Here is an 18,378-nt window from a genome sequence, read left to right on the forward strand (position 1 = left end):
TATCTACCGAGCCTATTCAGCCCTTTAATGGGCTCTTAGTCTCCCCTTTGTCTTTGTGAGACCCTGGCTCACCCTGAGGACCTGATTCACATCTAAATGTCCTCTACCTGGTCCTCTACCTCTCCAGGGGTTCAGGACCATTATAAATAACAGGAAGATTGAACCTTAACCCTCCATTTCTGTTTAAAGAAGGTCTTTCTTTTTTAACAAAAATAGCTTCTTTAACTCCTCTTTCAAACCATCTTTTCTCCTGCTTAAACCTTCACCTCACGTCTTCAAACGAGTGATTAGAGGCTTCAAGATGCAGATGCACGTCGCTCTGTGGTCCTGAACTCCAGTGTCTTCTGTGCTGATAAAGCCTCTTGTGTAGAGGCTGTTTAGTCTCTCTATGTAACGTTCTTTACAGCTTTCTTCACTGCATTGGACAGAATAAACTACATTGCTCTGTTTTTGAGTCGGCATCTTGTCCTTAGGATGAACCAGTTTTTGTCTTAAAGTGTTTCCTGGTTTAAAATAAACAGGGACTTTGTGTTGTCTAAAAATTCTCTGCAGTTTTTCCCGACAGGCCAAAGAGCAGATACTGGTCCGTGTGTGTTTCCTTTATACTTCTATTTGGAGTTTCCCGTCCTCTCCTCTGATCGTGGAACAATCAAGAAAGGCCAAGCGGTTCTCCTTAAGGTTTCCAACTCTTGTTTCTTGATTGTTACAAAAGTATCATCGACATAGCGAAGCCACAGCTTTGGGGCGGAGCCTGAGAAAGAGGCCAGTGCCTTCTTCTCAAAGTGCTCCATGTACAGTTTGGCCACTATGGGAGAGACGGGCGAGCCCATGGCACAGCCATGAATCTGTAACATTGTCCCCGGAATTGAAAGTAAGTGGTGTTCAGACAGATGTCCAACAGTTTACATATGTGTTCAGGAGTCAGTTTGGTCCTTTCCTGTAGGTGGTGTCCTCCTGCAGTCTGGTCCTCACTGCAGCTACTGCCTCAGAGGTCAGAGGTCAGATGCAGGTGAAGAGGGACACGACATCATATGAATGACCTCATGATTTCATATGATGTTGGGTCCCTTTTCGCCTGCATCCCGACCACTGAGGCAGTAGCAGCAGTGAGGATATTATATAATATGATTATATAATATGTATGTAATTATATATAATTTATATTTAAATATATAAAAAACATTCTCACCCTCCGCGGGTGGTCTCTATTTATCCCCCTTTCAAGCTCGGGTCATTGGCCTGGGAGTTTGACGCAGTATCTTTGCTGTTCCTAGCACTGCACTTTCTGGACAGAGATGTCCTGGAATCTGCTCAATTTGGGGGTCAGTCCTCCAGTTTGGGGGTCACTGCCCCAAGTTCTCCGGTCACTATGGGCACCACCTTCACGTTCCAGACCTTCTCCAGCTCCTCTCTGAGGCCTTGGTATTACTCTAGTTTCTCATGTTCGTTTTACCGGATGTTTCCATCCCATGATGCACTGCAATGTCCAACACCACGGCTCCTCTGACCCTTGAGACCACCACTATGTCCTTTTGGTTCCATTACCATTCTGTCTGTATCTGGAAGTCCCAGAGGACCTTGACTCAGGCGTTCTCCACCTTTAGAGGTGTTTCCCACCTTGTCCTTGGGGTCTCCAGCCCGTGCTCTGCTCAGATGTTTCTTACACTATGTCAGCTCCTGGTGATGGAGCTCCATGTGTGCTGTCCCTGCAGCATCTGTCCCTGCAGCATCTGCACCTGCAGCATCTGCACCTGCAGCATCTGTCCCTGCAGCATCTGTCCCTGCAGCATCTGTCCCTGCAGCATCTGTCCCTGCAGCATCTGCACCTGCAGCATCTGTCCCTGCAGCATCTGTCCCTGCAGCATCTGTCCCTGCAGCATCTGTCCCTGCAGCATCTGCACCTGCAGCATCTGTCCCTGCAGCATCTGTCCCTGCAGCATCTGCACCTGCAGCATCTGTCCCTGCAGCATCTGTCCCTGCAGCATCTGTCCCTGCAGCATCTGTCCCTGCAGCATCTGTCCCTGCAGCATCTGCACCTGCAGCATCTGTCCCTGCAGCATCTGCACCTGCAGCATCTGCACCTGCAGCATCTGTCCCTGCAGCATCTGTCCCTGCAGCATCTGTCCCTGCAGCATCTGTCCCTGCAGCATCTGCCCCTGCAGCATCTGTCCCTGCAGCATCTGTCCCTGCAGCATCTGTCCCTGCAGCATCTGTCCCTGCAGCATCTGCACCTGCAGCATCTGCACCTGCAGCATCTGTCCCTGCAGCATCTGCCCCTGCAGCATCTGCACCTGCAGCATCTGTCCCTGCAGCATCTGTCCCTGCAGCATCTGCACCTGCAGCATCTGTCCCTGCAGCATCTGTCCCTGCAGCATCTGTCCCTGCAGCATCTGCACCTGCAGCATCTGTCCCTGCAGCATCTGTCCCTGCAGCATCTGCACCTGCAGCATCTGTCCCTGCAGCATCTGTCCCTGCAGCATCTGTCCCTGCAGCATCTGTCCCTGCAGCATCTGTCCCTGCAGCATCTGTCCCTGCAGCATCTGCACCTGCAGCATCTGTCCCTGCAGCATCTGCACCTGCAGCATCTGCACCTGCAGCATCTGTCCCTGCAGCATCTGTCCCTGCAGCATCTGTCCCTGCAGCATCTGTCCCTGCAGCATCTGTCCCTGCAGCATCTGTCCCTGCAGCATCTGCCCCTGCAGCATCTGTCCCTGCAGCATCTGTCCCTGCAGCATCTGTCCCTGCAGCATCTGTCCCTGCAGCATCTGCACCTGCAGCATCTGCACCTGCAGCATCTGTCCCTGCAGCATCTGCCCCTGCAGCATCTGCACCTGCAGCATCTGCCCCTGCAGCATCTGTCCCTGCAGCATCTGTCCCTGCAGCATCTGCACCTGCAGCATCTGCCCCTGCAGCATCTGTCCCTGCAGCATCTGCACCTGCAGCATCTGTCCCTGCAGCATCTGCCCCTGCAGCATCTGTCCCTGCAGCATCTGTCCCTGCAGCATCTGCACCTGCAGCATCTGTCCCTGCAGCATCTGCACCTGCAGCATCTGTCCCTGCAGAAATGTGTCCCTGCAGCATCTGCACCTGCAGCATCTGTCCCTGCAGCATCTGTCCCTGCAGCATCTGCACCTGCAGCATCTGTCCCTGCAGCATCTGTCCCTGCAGCATCTGTCCCTGCAGCATCTGCACCTGCAGCATCTGCACCTGCAGCATCTGCACCTGCAGCATCTGTCCCTGCAGCATCTGCACCTGCAGCATCTGTCCCTGCAGCATCTGCACCTGCAGCATCTGTCCCTGCAGCATCTGTCCCTGCAGCATCTGTCCCTGCAGCATCTGTCCCTGCAGCATCTGTCCCTGCAGCATCTGTCCCTGCAGCATCTGCCCCTGCAGCATCTGTCCCTGCAGCATCTGTCCCTGCAGCATCTGTCCCTGCAGCATCTGTCCCTGCAGCATCTGCACCTGCAGCATCTGCACCTGCAGCATCTGTCCCTGCAGCATCTGCCCCTGCAGCATCTGTCCCTGCAGCATCTGTCCCTGCAGCATCTGTCCCTGCAGCATCTGCACCTGCAGCATCTGCCCCTGCAGCATCTGTCCCTGCAGCATCTGTCCCTGCAGCATCTGCCCCTGCAGCATCTGTCCCTGCAGCATCTGTCCCTGCAGCATCTGCACCTGCAGCATCTGTCCCTGCAGCATCTGCACCTGCAGCATCTGTCCCTGCAGAAATGTGTCCCTGCAGCATCTGCACCTGCAGCATCTGTCCCTGCAGCATCTGTCCCTGCAGCATCTGCACCTGCAGCATCTGTCCCTGCAGCATCTGTCCCTGCAGCATCTGCACCTGCAGCATCTGCACCTGCAGCATCTGTCCCTGCAGCATCTGCACCTGCAGCATCTGTCCCTGCAGCATCTGCACCTGCAGCATCTGCACCTGCAGCATCTGCACCTGCAGCATCTGCACCTGCAGCACCTGCAGCATCTGCACCTGCAGCACCTGCAGCACCTGCACCTGCAGCATCTGCCCCTGCAGCATCTGCCCCTGCAGCATCTGTCCCTGCAGCATCTGTCCCTGCAGCATCTGTCCCTGCAGCATCTGCACCTGCAGCACCTGCACCTGCAGCACCTGCACCTGCAGCACCTGCAGCACCTGCACCTGCAGCATCTGTCCCTGCAGCATCTGCCCCTGCAGCATCTGTCCCTGCAGCATCTGTCCCTGCAGCATCTGTCCCTGCAGCATCTGTCCCTGCAGCATCTGCACCTGCAGCATCTGTCCCTGCAGCATCTGTCCCTGCAGCATCTGCACCTGCAGCATCTGCACCTGCAGCATCTGCACCTGCAGCATCTGCACCTGCAGTTATGCGCAGGATGGTCTCAGGGCCCCTTTTGCATAGCCTCCACCTTGGGTCTTGTCTGGTGTGGTAGATCAGGGCCTCTGTCCTTCAGACCGGCTCTTTCTAGCCATTGGTAGGATTTCGTGATCCCGTGATCCTGGATAGTGGCTCTCACGCTCACTAGTCCTCGGCCTCCTTCCTTACGGCTAGTGTCCAGTCTCAGGGTGCTAGTGTCCAGTCTCAGGGTGCTAGTGGACAGTCTCAGGGACAGTCTCAGGGTGCTAGTGGACAGTCTCAGGGTGCTAGTGGACAGTCTCAGGGTGCTGGATTTGGGATGAACCCTCCATGGTCAGGAGCTTTCGTGTCTTAACATCTGTGGTCTGTATCTCCTCCTTCAGGGTCTGATCACTGGCAGGGCGTGGCAGGGTCTGATCACTGGCAGGGCGTGGCAGGGTCTGATCACTGGCAGGGCGTAGCTGTTTATTGCCCGGGACTTGTTCTTGCCCTTGAGCTGCTTCAGGACTTGCCTCACTCGTTGTAGTATTTGGCCGTAGCTTCTTTCCTCGTTACCTCTTCGATGTTGCCATTTGCCTGTGGGATTCCCAGGTACTTGTAACTGTCCTCAATGTCTGCTCTCGTTCCTTCTGGGAGTGAGACCCCCTCTGTGTGGCAGTGGTGGGCCGTGGGTCTGGGGCTTGGGCCTTCAGTGAGGTCATACACAGTCAGACCTGAATGAATCCCCCTCTTATTACATCATTATGATGTCACAGCTCCAACTTTACATTTAGACAGAAACGCAGTTTAATCAGGCGTTGCTTTACCTTGTCCGCGCTCGCTCTCCTGCGTTCTCCATGCCCTGCTGTTGTCCGCTCGTTCTCCTGGACCACCTTCCCTCTGTGTGGACCACCTTCCCTCTGTGTGGACCACCTTCCCTCTGTGTGGACCACCGTCCCTCTGTGTGGACCACCGTCCCTCTGTGTGGACCACCTTCCCTCTGTGTGGACCACCTTCCCTCTGTGTGGACCACCGTCCCTCTGTGTGGACCACCGTCCCTCTGTGTGGACCACCGTCCCTCTGTGTGGACCACCGTCCCTCTGTGTGGACCACCTTCCCTCTGTGTGGACCACCGTCCCTCTGTGTGGACCACCTTCCCTCTGTGAGGACCACCTTCCCTCTGTGTGGACCACCTTCCCTCTGTGTGGACCACCTTCCCTCTGTGTGGACCACCTTCCCTCTGTGTGGACCACCGTCCCTCTGTGTGGACCACCTTCCCTCTCTTAGTCACCATCACCACACTTCTCTCGTCCCAATGACATTCCGATATCTGAGCTGTAGATCCTGGTGGTGGAGTGAATGTCCCGCTCGCTCTTAGCATCCAGCGTGACGTCATCCATGTAGAGGAGGAGACTGATGGGAGCTCCATTCCTGAGTCGGTATCCATAGCCAGTCTGATTATTTGGCTGAGGGGGTTCAGACCTCTGCAGAACAGCAGTGAGGGGGTTCAGACCTCTGTAGAACAGCAGTGAGGGGGTTCAGACCTCTGCAGAACAGCAGTGAGGGGGTTCAGACCTCTGCAGAACAGCAGTGGGGGGGTTCAGACCTCTGCAGAACAGCAGTGGGGGGGTTCAGACCTCTGCAGAACAGTAGTGAGGGGTTCAGACCTCTGCAGAACAGCAGTGAAGGGGTTCAGACCTCTGCAGAACAGCAGTGGGGACAGGGCATCACCCTGGTATATGCCACATTTGACGGTCACATTGGCCTCAAAGGTGGTTTTCCACAACCTCATCGAGTTCCCTCTGAAGGCTCTTAGAGCCCCATTGATGTTGTACAACTCCAAGCATTCAATGATCCAAGTGTGTGGCATTGAGTCGTAGGCTTTCTTGTAATGGATCCAGTCGGGTGTGTGTCGGGTGTGTGTCGGGTGTGAGGTTTGTCGGGTGTGTCGGGTTCAGTCCCATGTGACTGTTCTGTACCAGGAGCTGATGTTTCGCACCTTTGGTATTTTTGCCGATGCCACTGAGCATCTCGGTTGTGGGACGCTTCCGTCTCCCATATGTCTTTCCAGTACTGTTCAGTTTCCAACCTTGGGTCTGTTCTGCTGTTATTACCCTGCCATTGAGCTACACTTTCTGCCATTGAGCTACACTTTTGCCGGTTGAGACGAGCACAACTCCTGGCTTCATTCTCTCTCGTGTTCCTCTTTAGGCGGCTGAGGCTTTGTTTCGAGTGCTTCAGGTTTGGGTCTCAGATTGTACCTCTTTGGTACTTGCTTTCGCATTGCACCTCTCTGGGCCTCACTGTTGCTGAGTTGTATATCAGCTCATTGGTTTCAGTGATGGCTGTAAATGCTGCATTCACATCCTCTAGAAGACTTTCTGAGAGTACTTCACAGAGACTACTTCGTACTTCACAGAGAGTACTTCACAGAGAGTACTTCGTACTTCACAGAGAGTACTTCACAGAGAGTACTTCGTACTTCACAGAGAGTACTTCGTACTTCACAGAGAGTACTTCGTACTTCACAGAGAGTACTTCGTACTTCACAGAGAGTACTTCACAGAGAGTACTTCACAGAGAGTACTTCACAGAGAGTACTTCACAGAGAGTACTTCACTGAGCCGCTGTAATGGGCTTCGCTCTTGCCTGTTGTGCATTCTTTTTTTGACGCGGCGCATCCAGTGCGTTTGAGCGTCCGATGCAGAAGTTAAAGCTGAATGACGTCCAGACGCAGCTCTAACTTCTCGGCCCCGGGGCCGATCGACTCTGAGCCCCCAGGGCCGATCGACTCTGAGCCCCCAGGGCCGATCGACTCTGAGCCCCCAGGGCCGATCGACTCCGTTTTTGGACTTTGTAAATCAAATATACCAAAGCCACTTTCTCTGCCATCGAACCAAGGGAAACAAAAGCACTCCTCCACTGCACTCCTCGGACAGACGTCTGCGGTCAGTTTACAAGCGTCCTGGCCGTCCAGGCCGTCCTGAAAAAGTGCAGGTGTCACACTTGGGCGTCCGGTGAGAATTTGGACGCACCATTAGAAATCCTCGAGTAAAAGATTTTGACTTGAGTAAAGGATTTGATCCATGATAATGATCATAGATGAAAGGCTGTAAACGCTCCCGTGCAGCTGTGAGTCGGGGCCCACAATGGTGCCAGGGGCCCCATTTACCAGAGAATGAGAACCGTGAAATAAATATATTACTCTGGACAATTGTTGTCTTGCCACAATAAAGTTTAAAAATCTTTAATGTCCAGATACTAAATGTCCATTGCCTGTGGTCACATGACAGGAAATGCTGAGTTGTTCTTTTCTGTTTCTGGTTTCTTTACTCTAGACGTGGCATTCACCCCATGGTTTGGTATTAAATGTATGTTTCCTGTTTTGACAGATTTGTTTTTACTTGTCATCATGATTGGACAATTGACGACTGCTTTAGTTTTTATTTGTGTCTATAGAAAAGCCACAACACGGCGTCACGAACGGGACTGGAAACTTTAAAACAAAGTTTAAAGCTGAAATTTGAATAAAACGTTGCAAATTTGAAACCTTAAAACATGAAATAATCAACACGTTGACTTCCATTATGGGGGGGGGCGGCACAGGTCAGGGGCATGTGGTCTGAGACTAAGGATGTCAAGATTATTCGGTTAATCAATAATCGTGGTTATTCATAATATAATCATGATTATTTTCAAAGTAATATAAAGTGTTTTTGTCATATTTCACTTGATTTTGTCTTTGTGGATGTTCAGTTTTCAGTCGTTCATAAACATAACAGAGCGGTTGGTGCTCTCGCCTCCCAAGAAGGAGATTACGGGTCAGACCAACATCACATGATCTCTCTGGGTGGTTCTCCCCGTGTTACCGTGGGTTCTCCCCGTGTTACCGTGGGTTCTCCCCGTGTTACCGTGGGTTCTCTCCGGGTTCTCTCCGGCGCCTCCCACCGTCGAAAGACAAGCATGTCTTAGGTAAGATTGGAAACTCTAAATTGGCCCTGTAATGTCTATGTCTCTGTGTTGGCCCCTGCGACGAGTTGGCCCCTGTCCAGGGTGTACCCCGCCTAAGGCCCAAAGTCACTGGGATTGGCTGCAGTCAGCCGCGACCCCGAAAGGGAACAAGCGGTAGAAAATGAACAAAAACAAACTGAAAAAAAGAGCCAGACAGGGCCAGAAAGAACACGAGATAAGAATTAAAGCAGGAAATAAGGGAATAGATTCCAAAGAAAAGAAGTGATAAAACATATTAAATCTTAAATTTTGTTTTGTTAAATTTGTCTATTTTGGACTTCTGATTAAGGTGGCGCTTTGAGCAGATGCTCTTCCCACCGCTGCTGCAAAAGCTGGCATTAAAATCATCGTTTGACCCACCTAATCCCAAAGAAGAACAAAAGATGAGCAAACAAGGAAGACACAAGTCTGAAAAGCTACGGGACCAAAACAAACAAAGCTGACGGGCCACGGCCCCATTGGAAAAACCCTGCAGTACAAGCTAATGAGGCTAACATGGCTAACATGGCTAGAAAACGGCTAGAAAACCTGTGTCTTGGGTCCTGGGTCTTCCCCGGGGCCTCTTCCCAGTGGGACACACCTGAAACACCTCCCCAGGAAAGCACCAGGAGGCATGAGCGTGTGACTGAGCTCCTCCCCCTGTCTCTAAGGGAGCGCCCAGCCACCCGGCAGAGGACACTTATTTCAACCGCTTGTATCTGTGATCTTGTCCTTTGGGTCATTAAAGCTCATGACCATAGGTGAGGTCAGAACGTAGAGTGACCCATAAATCCAGAGCTTTGTCTTTGGACTCAGCTCCTTCTTCATCACAACAGATCCAACTGTCAATCACACGCTCCATCAAGACCCCGACATACTTGAACTCCTCCACTTGGGGCAAGGACTCCACCCACCTGGAGAGGACAAGGACTCCACTCACCTGGAGAGGACAAGGACTCCACCCACCTGGAGAGGACAAGGACTCCACCCACCTGGAGAGGACAAGGACTCCACCCACCTGGAGAGGACAAGGACTCCACTCACCTGGAGAGGACAAGGACTCCACTCACCTGGAGAGGACAAGGACTCCACCCACCTGGAGAGGACAAGGACTCCACCCACCTGGAGAGGACAAGGACTCCACTCACCTGGAGAGGACAAGGACTCCACCCACCTGGAGAGGACAAGGACTCCACCCACCTGGAGAGGACAAGGACTCCACTCACCTGGAGAGGACAAGGACTCCACCCACCTGGAGAGGACAAGGACTCCACCCACCTGGAGAGGACAAGAGGGACTTCATGTCCTCTGACCCTGGGACAAGAGCTCCTGGAGGTGAGAGTTGAAGACCCTGACAAAGTGGATCATTGACCTCCTGTGTCCTGGTGTCATGTGACCTGATGGACCTTGTGCTTGAACATGGTGTTCGTTCTGGACAATCCGTGGCACAGAAGTCAAGGCAAGTTTATTTGTGTCGCACATTTCATACACAAGGCAATTCAAAGTGCTTCACAGCAGGAAACATGTATTAAAATCACAAAGAAATTACAGAAACAGAAATACAATAAAATTAACTAAATTAAAAATTATCAATCCAACTGATTGTCTAAACTAATAAAATCACAAACAAAAGAGAAGAGTGCAAAGAAAAAATCCTTTCAGTCAAACACAGCTAAACAAAACTGTTTTTAGCTTAGATTTGAACATTGTCAGAGTAGAACCTGTCTCACATCTTCAGGAAGAATGTTCCAGATTTTAGCTGCATAAAACTGAAACGCAGATTCTCCATGTTTAGTCCTGACTCTGGGCACCAGCAGGAGGCCGGTCCATGTTTAATCCTGACTCTGGCACCAGCAGGAGGCCGCTCCATGTTTAGTCCTGACTCTGGCACCAGCAGGAGGCCGGTCCATGTTTAGTCCTGACTCTGGGCACCAGCAGGAGGCCGGTCCATGTTTAGTCCTGACTCTGGGCACCAGCAGGAGGCCGGTCCATGTTTAGTCCTGACTCTGGCACCAGCAGGAGGCCGGTCCATGTTTAGTCCTGACTCTGGCACCAGCAGGAGGCCGGTCCATGTTTAGTCCTGACTCTGGCACCAGCAGGAGGCCGGTCCATGTTTAGTCCTGACTCTGGCACCAGCAGGAGGCCGCTCCATGTTTAGTCCTGACTCTGGCACCAGCAGGAGGCCGCTCCATGTTTAGTCCTGACTCTGGCACCAGCAGGAGGCCGCTCCATGTTTAGTCCTGACTCTGGCACCAGCAGGAGGCCGCTCCATGTTTAGTCCTGACTCTGGCACCAGCAGGAGGCCGCTCCATGTTTAGTCCTGACTCTGGCACCAGCAGGAGGCCGCTCCATGTTTAGTCCTGACTCTGGCACCAGCAGGAGGCCGCTCCATGTTTAGTCCTGACTCTGGCACCAGCAGGAGGCCACTCCATGTTTAGTCCTGACTCTGGCACCAGCAGGAGGCTGGTCCATGTTTAGTCCTGACTCTGGCACCAGCAGGAGGCCGGTCCATGTTTAGTCCTGACTCTGGCACCAGCAGGAGGCCGCTCCATGTTTAGTCCTGACTCTGGCACCAGCAGGAGGCCGCTCCATGTTTAGTCCTGACTCTGGCACCAGCAGGAGGCTGGTCCATGTTTAGTCCTGACTCTGGCACCAGCAGGAGGCCGGTCCATGTTTAGTCCTGACTCTGGCACCAGCACGAGGCCGGTCCATGTTTAGTCCTGACTCTGGCACCAGCACGAGGCCGGTCCATGTTTAGTCCTGACTCTGGCACCAGCAGGAGGCCGGTCCCTGAGGTCCTCAGAGTCCGAGATGGTTCATATGGCACTAACATATCCAAGATGTACTTTGGTGCTAGGCCATGGAGAGACTTGTACACAAGCAGAGCTGCTTTAAAGTCTATTCTCTGAGCCACAGGGGGCAGTGCAGAGACCTGAGAACAGGACTAATGTGATCATACTTCCTGGTTCTGGTCAGGACTAATGTGATGGTACTTCCTGGTTCTAGTCAGGACCCGAGCAGCAGCGTTCTGGATGTACTGCAGCTGTTTTACAGCTCGTTTGGAGAGACAGTTAGCGGCCGTTACAGTCTAATCTACTGGAGACAAACGCATGGATAAGTCTCTCTAAATCTGGTTTTGACACTATATTTTTGATTTTGGCAATGTTTTTTAGATGGTAAAAAGCTGCTGATGTTATTGATTTGACGTGGCTATTAAAGTTCAAGTCTGAGTCCATTATTACCCCCAGATTTCTAACTTGGTTTGTAGGTTTTAGAGCGAGACTCTGGAGGTGACGCTAACACTTTCTCTTTGTTTCTGTGACAAAGACGATTATTTCAGTCTTGTCTGAGTTCAGCTGGAGAAAGTTGTTTTGCTCCACAAACTGATCTGTTGGATGCAGTGACAGAGTGAATCTACTGGTCCATAGTCACCTGCCGATAGTGAAACATAGATCTGAGTGTCGTCTGCATAATTGTGATAGGTCAGTTGATACGCAGTGAAAATGTGTCCTAACGGCAGCATGTAGAGGTTGAACAGAAGGGGACCCAGGACTGACCCTTGGGGCACTCCACAGGTCAGGGTCATGTGGTCTGAGACACAGCTACCAATTTCAACAAAGTACTTCCTGTCTTCCAGATAGGACCTTAACCAGTTTAGAGCAGTGCCAGTGATGCCCACCCAGTCCTCTAGTTGCTGTAAGAGGATCCCATGATCGACAGTGTCAAAAGCAGCACTCAGATCTAACAGAATTAAGACTGAGGCTTTGCCCGTGTCAGTGTTCAGGCGGATGTCATTTGTCACCTTGACAAGAGCAGTCTCAGTGCTGTGATGAGGTCTAAAACCTGACTGAAAAACATCAAATGAGTTGTTTATTAAGAGGAAATCTGTGAGCTGTTGTAAACAACCTTTTCAAGGACTTTGCCCCAAAATGTCAGATTAGAGATGGGCCGGTAATGACTCAGTACTGCGGCATCAAGACTGCTCTTCTTTAGGAGAGGCTTTATGACCGCAGTTTTCAAAGACATTGGGAATGTTCCAGATTGAAGCGACATGTTAACTATGTGAGTGAGTGGTGCTAACAAACTGTTCAGCACAGACTTTAGAAATTTGGTGGGTAACACATCAAGGCAGCATGTAGATGAACTCAGACTGGTGATGATCTCATGGACAGTTTTGTCAGTTACTGGTGCAAAGTGAGTGAGCTCTAAGTGTCTTGGTGGTTTTAGGGTAATTTTTTGCATTGTGGGATTTATAGCATTTTTAATGCCCTGAACTTTGTCATTAAAGAATAATGAAAACTCATTACACTTGGATGTGGAAATGAGTTCTAACGGCAGCTGAGCTGGAGGGTTTGTTAATCTGTTTACTGTGGCAAACAGGACACGCCCCTTGTTACTGCAGCTTCCAATTATTTCAGAGAAATATCTTTCTAGTTCTACATAAGATTAGGTTGTACATGTTCAGCTTCTCTTTGTAAATTTCTTTTTGAACCTGGAGCTTTGACTTGCGCCATTTCCGTTCGGCCCTGCGGCCTTTTCTGTGCCCTGACCGAATCACCCCCTTTGTGATTATGAGATCTAGAGTGTGTCCTTTGCTGTGGCTGAGTAAGACTGAAGGTTTCAAGGACAGCATCAAGCTCTTTAGCGTTTCTGTCACAAATATTATCAACATGCACATTGAAATCACCTGTAATGACCAAACCATCAAAGTCTGTGCATATGACTGAAAGCATCTCAGTAAAATCATCAATAAAACTTTGGCAGTGCTGGGGAGGCTTGTATAAAACAATGAAGAGAATGGATGGAGACCGTTTTAGCTCCATTTTAAAGGATACATACTCAAATGATGAAAACACCCCAAAAGACAACCTGCGGGTCATTATTTCATCTCTAAAGACAGCACAGACTCCACCCCCTTTTTTGTTTTCTCGTGTTTCAGATTCAAACTTAAAGTTGGGTGGAGCAGATTCTATCAGAACTACATTTCCTGTGTTTTTGTCAAGCCATGTTTCAGTTAAAAACATAAAATCAAGATTATAAGAAGAAATAAAATTATTAATTAAGAGAGATTTGTTACATAAGGATCTGACATTTAGCACAGCAAGTTTCAGACTAGTTTCAGTGAGACTGGGCTTTATCTTTTCACACGGAATATGAATCACATTTCTCAGATTGGGCCTGACTCGCATTTTGTTTTTCCATCTGTGTGATGATGTGACTACAGAAATAGCACTAGGGGGGGCTCTTTTTACATAGGGCCGCGGGTTGGTTTGATTTTTAATGTGACAATAAATCCCGGCAACGCTGAGACCCAGTGCATCCTAGCTATGGGAGATACCAGGTGAGAGACGAGGGGGGATGGGTGGTGGGGCTTTTGTTGGTGTAGTCGGCTTGTGCAGGGAAGAGTTGATAAGTATTGACATAGCCCTTGCTATATTGGGCGTGAGTGGAGCCATCTTAATGCCTGATTTGATCAGACTTTCAAAATGGCTGGGAAGGCCCATGGGTGAGAGTGGAGATGAGAAGGAGAATGATGAATCTTTAGTGGGAGTAGATGTTGCAGGGGGAACCCAGGGCTGGTGTGAAGGCAGGGGCGATGACAGGGATGTTGTTGGGCTTGTCACAGATGGGTCCAAGGCCTTTGAAGATTGTTCCTTTGCTGGAGGCGGTGGAGGTGAATGTGGAGCAGCTGCTGATGAATCCTTTGGTGGAGGCTGAGGTTGTGATGCTTTTGATGTTGAAACATTGGCTCGGTCTCTGGCTGATGGAGCAGGAATTCTTCTCTCATTCCTCTCTTCTCTAACTATCTGCTCAGGACCCTGTCCAGGCCCAGTCCAATGCCTCAGAGCGTGGAGCAGGTTCTCTGTCAGCACCCTCACTCCACCTCTGCATAGGTGGGGGCCATTTCTCTTAAACAGGTCCTCTCGTTTCCAGAATAGATAGAAGTTCTCAATGTAGTGTAGTCCTCTCGGTGAACACTCTTTGGACAGCCATGTGTTCAGCTGAAGAAGCCGGCTAAACTTGTTTATCCTCCTGTCGATGTTTGGAAGAGGTCCACTTATGAAAGTTTTGATTTCCATTTTATCAAACACGTCGAATAACTTCAAGAAGTCTTTTTTCAAAACTTCAGTCTGTTCCCGCCGCATGTCCACTGCACCCACGTGCACAATCAGCTGTTTAACTCCTCACACACTCACACACTCACACACTCACTCAGCCGCGTGAGGCAGCAACGGATCTGACTCTAAAATGTGAAGCGACTGAATGGTATGGCCCGATTTAGACCTGGTTTGGACCTGGTTTAGTCCTGGTTTAGTCCTGGTTTGGTCCTGGTTTGGACCTGGTTTAGTCCTGGTTTAGTCCTGGTTTGGACCTGGTTTAGTCCTGGTTTAGTCCTGGTTTAGTCCTGGTTTAGTCCTGGTTTGGACCTGGTTTAGTCCTGCTTTAGACCTGCTTTAGTCCTGCTTTAGTCCTGCTTTAGTCCTGCTTTAGTCCTGCTTTAGACCTGGTTTAGACCTGCTTTAGTCCTGCTTTAGCCCTGCTTTAGACCTGCTTTAGACCTGCTTTAGTCCTGCTTTAGTCCTGCTTTAGACCTGGTTTAGACCTGCTTTAGTCCTGCTTTAGTCCTGCTTTAGACCTGCTTTAGTCCTGCTTTAGTCCTGCTTTAGCCCTGCTTTAGTCCTGCTTTAGTCCTGCTTTAGTCCTGGTTTAGACCTGCTTTAGTCCTGCTTTAGTCCTGCTTTAGCGCTGCTTTAGTCCTGCTTTAGTCCTGCTTTAGCCCTGCTTTAGTCCTGCTTTAGACCTGCTTTAGACAAATCAAATCAATTTATTTTTGTCAGGCCCAAAATCATAACAACAGTCGCCTCTGAGGCCGAATCAACAATGTCTCTGGTGGCGAGAGACGATGTCCCAGAGTCCTCTGTCCCCTCTGTCCTTAGACCCTCCTTCTGTCCTTAGACCCTCCCTCTGTCCTTAGCTCCTCCCTCTGTCCTTAGACCCTCCCTCTGTCCTTAGCTCCTCCTTCTGTCCTTAGACCCTCCTTCTGTCCTTAGCTCCTCCCTCTGTCCTTAGCTCCTCCCTCTGTCCTTAGCTCCTCCTCCTGCAGGAAAAACTACAAAAAACCTCCTTGAGACAAAGTATGTCCCTGTGTTAGTTCCAGTGAAGGAGGATGTGACTCTCACAGACGTGAGACACTGGAGCTGGAGACACTCTTCAGGCAGATGAGGGACCGTCCACACAGGGCAGGGACACTTCACCAGGAGAGGGACATCTGGGTCCACAGGTCCTCAGGAGTGAGACAAAGAAGGAGGTGAACAGTTTGGAAGTGGAATTAAAAATTAAATATTGTTTGATAGAATAAGTCAGAAGAAGAGGACAGAGCTCGAGCTGTCATACTTCCCCCAGCACAGTTGCTGCTAGGGCAGCGGAGCTGAAGCTGTGGGTTTATATTTATGTTATAACTGGTCTGACCATAAGTCATTTCAAAGAGGAACGTTTTAAGCCTGGACTTAAATGAGAGACTGTGTCGGCCTCTTTAACAAGGACAGGAGCTGATTCCATAACACAGGAGCTTGGGAGCTAAACGCTCTACCTCCTACAGTACTTTTAGAGACTCTTGGCACCACCAGAAGGCCGGCATTCTGAGAGTGAAGAGCTCTGTTTGGATGAGATGGTTGTGTAACCCTTATTTCTTGTGGCTCACCAGTCTCTGAGGCAGTGGGTATTGCGGGTTACAGTTGAGTTTTTAATGTTGTGGGTTTTCTGTTATTTTCCTGTGCTAAAATAGACCAACACGGCAGGACAGTGTTTGAGCAGCCGTCTCTTTATTTCACGTGCTCTCCACTCGAATTCTTGTGCGTCAACAAAAAGGGTTGTACTGAAACAATATACAGAATAAATGTTCCCAAAATAAAATAGGTGCAACACACTATAATCAAATAATAAATTCCCCAAGTAAATCAAACAGAAATTAATATTAAATAAAATCATATGTTACAGTTCTATAGCATCTTTGAGGTAGGATGGGGCCATGTCATTTATGGCTTTGTAGGTCAAGAGTAGAATTTTGAATTTGATTCTAGACTCGACAGGAGCCAGTGAAGAGACTTCAGCACCGGCGTAATGTGCTCTCTTCTTTTTGTTCCTGTTAGTAATCTTGCTGCTGCATTTTGAACCAGTTGAAAGCTTTTTATGGAGCTTTTAGGACACGCTGCAAGCAGGGAGTTACAGTAGTCTAATCTAGTCGTTACAAATGCATGGATAAGTTTTTCGGCATCACTTTTAGGCCGGATTCTTCTGATTTTGGCTCTTGTTGCGCAAATGGAAATAGGCTGTTTTACAAGCTTGATTTATATGAGCTTTAAATGAGAGCTCCTGGTCAAATAAGACTCTGAGGTTTCTTACAGTAGAACTGGAGGCTACACTGACATTGTCCAGTGTGACTATCTGCTCAGATAGAGTGTCTCGTAGATGCTTAGGGCCAAGCACAATGACCTCGGTTTGTTCAGGGTTAAGAAGCAGGTAGTTTAGTGTCATCCAGGTTTTTATCTCCTTCACACAAGTACTAAGTCTGTCTACTTGATCGCTCTGATCAGGTTTCATTGATAAATACAGCTGAGTGTCGTCTGCATAGCAGTGGAAGTTAATGTCATGCTTTCTGATAATGTTGCCTAATGGCAGCATATAAAGAGTAAACAGAATTGGACCGAGTACTGAACCCTGTGGCACACCGTAAATTACTTTAGAGCTTGGTGAGGAGCTCTGGTTTACATTAACAAATTGGAACCTATCAGATAGATAGGATTTAAACCAGCTGAGGGCGGGGCCTCTGAGGGCGGGGCCTCTGACACCTACATCACATTCTAACCTCTGCAGTAGAATGTTGTGGTCAATGCTTTAAGATCCTAAGGTTTCCTTCGATGTCACCCATTCTGGCCCCCGGGTAACACCTAACGCTAGCAGCTGGCAGCTTCACGTCTCTAACAATAGAACTCCCGATTACAAGAGTTTCTCTCGTGTGTTCAGCGGGCGTGTGATCGCTGAGGGGAGAAAACCTATTATAGACGTGAAGCTCACGGCGCTCTGAGGTTCGGCGCTTAGCGCCTTGTCCCCTCCGAACTGTCACAAATTGGTGACATGCTTTAGACCTGCTTTAGTCCTGCTTTAGACCTGCTTTAGTCCTGCTTTAGTCCTGCTTTAGACCTGCTTTAGTCCTGCTTTAGACCTGCTTTAGTCCTGCTTTAGACCTGCTTTAGTCCTGCTTTAGACCTGCTTTAGTCCTGCTTTAGACCTGCTTTAGTCCTGCTTTAGTCCTGCTTTAGACCTGCTTTAGACCTGCTTTAGTCCTGCTTTAGTCCTGCTTTAGTCCTGCTTTAGACCTGCTTTAGTCCTGCTTTAGTCCTGCTTTAGACCTGCTTTAGTCCTGCTTTAGACCTGCTTTAGTGCTGCTTTAGACCTGCTTTAGACCTGCTTTAGACCTGCTTTAGACCTGCTTTAGTCCTGCTTTAGACCTGCTTTAGTCCTGCTTTAGACCTGCTTTAGTCCTGCTTTAGTCCTGCTTTAGACCTCCTTTAGTCCTGCTTTAGTCCTGCTTTAGACCTCCTTTAGTCCTGCTTTAGTCCTGCTTTAGACCTCCTTTAGTCCTGCTTTAGTCCTGCTTTAGACCTCCTTTAGTCCTGCTTTAGTCCTGCTTTAGTCCTGCTTTAGACCTGCTTTAGTCCTGCTTTAGTCCTGCTTTAGACCTGCTTTAGACCTGCTTTAGTCCTGCTTTAGTCCTGCTTTAGACCTGCTTTAGACCCGCTTTAGACCTGCTTTAGACCTGCTTTAGACCTGCTTTAGACCTGCTTTAGACCAGGTCTTTTTAAAAATAGCTAAAAGTTTTATTTTAATCCTTTTTTTTGCATTTCAGGTTTATGTCAAAGCCAAGTCCAAATCCAGTCCAGCTCTGACGCAGCACAGGTACTGACCACACCCCCTCCTCCCTCCTCTTCCCTCCTCTTTCCTAACTTAAACCTTTGTCTCCTCAGAACGCTCCTGTATTTGCTCTTCTTCTTCTCTGCGCTCCTTT

The sequence above is a fragment of the Eucyclogobius newberryi genome, unplaced genomic scaffold (assembly GCF_026437365.1).
Source record: "Eucyclogobius newberryi isolate DKJ021-1_F unplaced genomic scaffold, fEucNew1.0.hap1 SCAF_4, whole genome shotgun sequence".
Taxonomy (NCBI): Eukaryota; Metazoa; Chordata; class Actinopteri; order Gobiiformes; family Gobiidae; genus Eucyclogobius; species Eucyclogobius newberryi.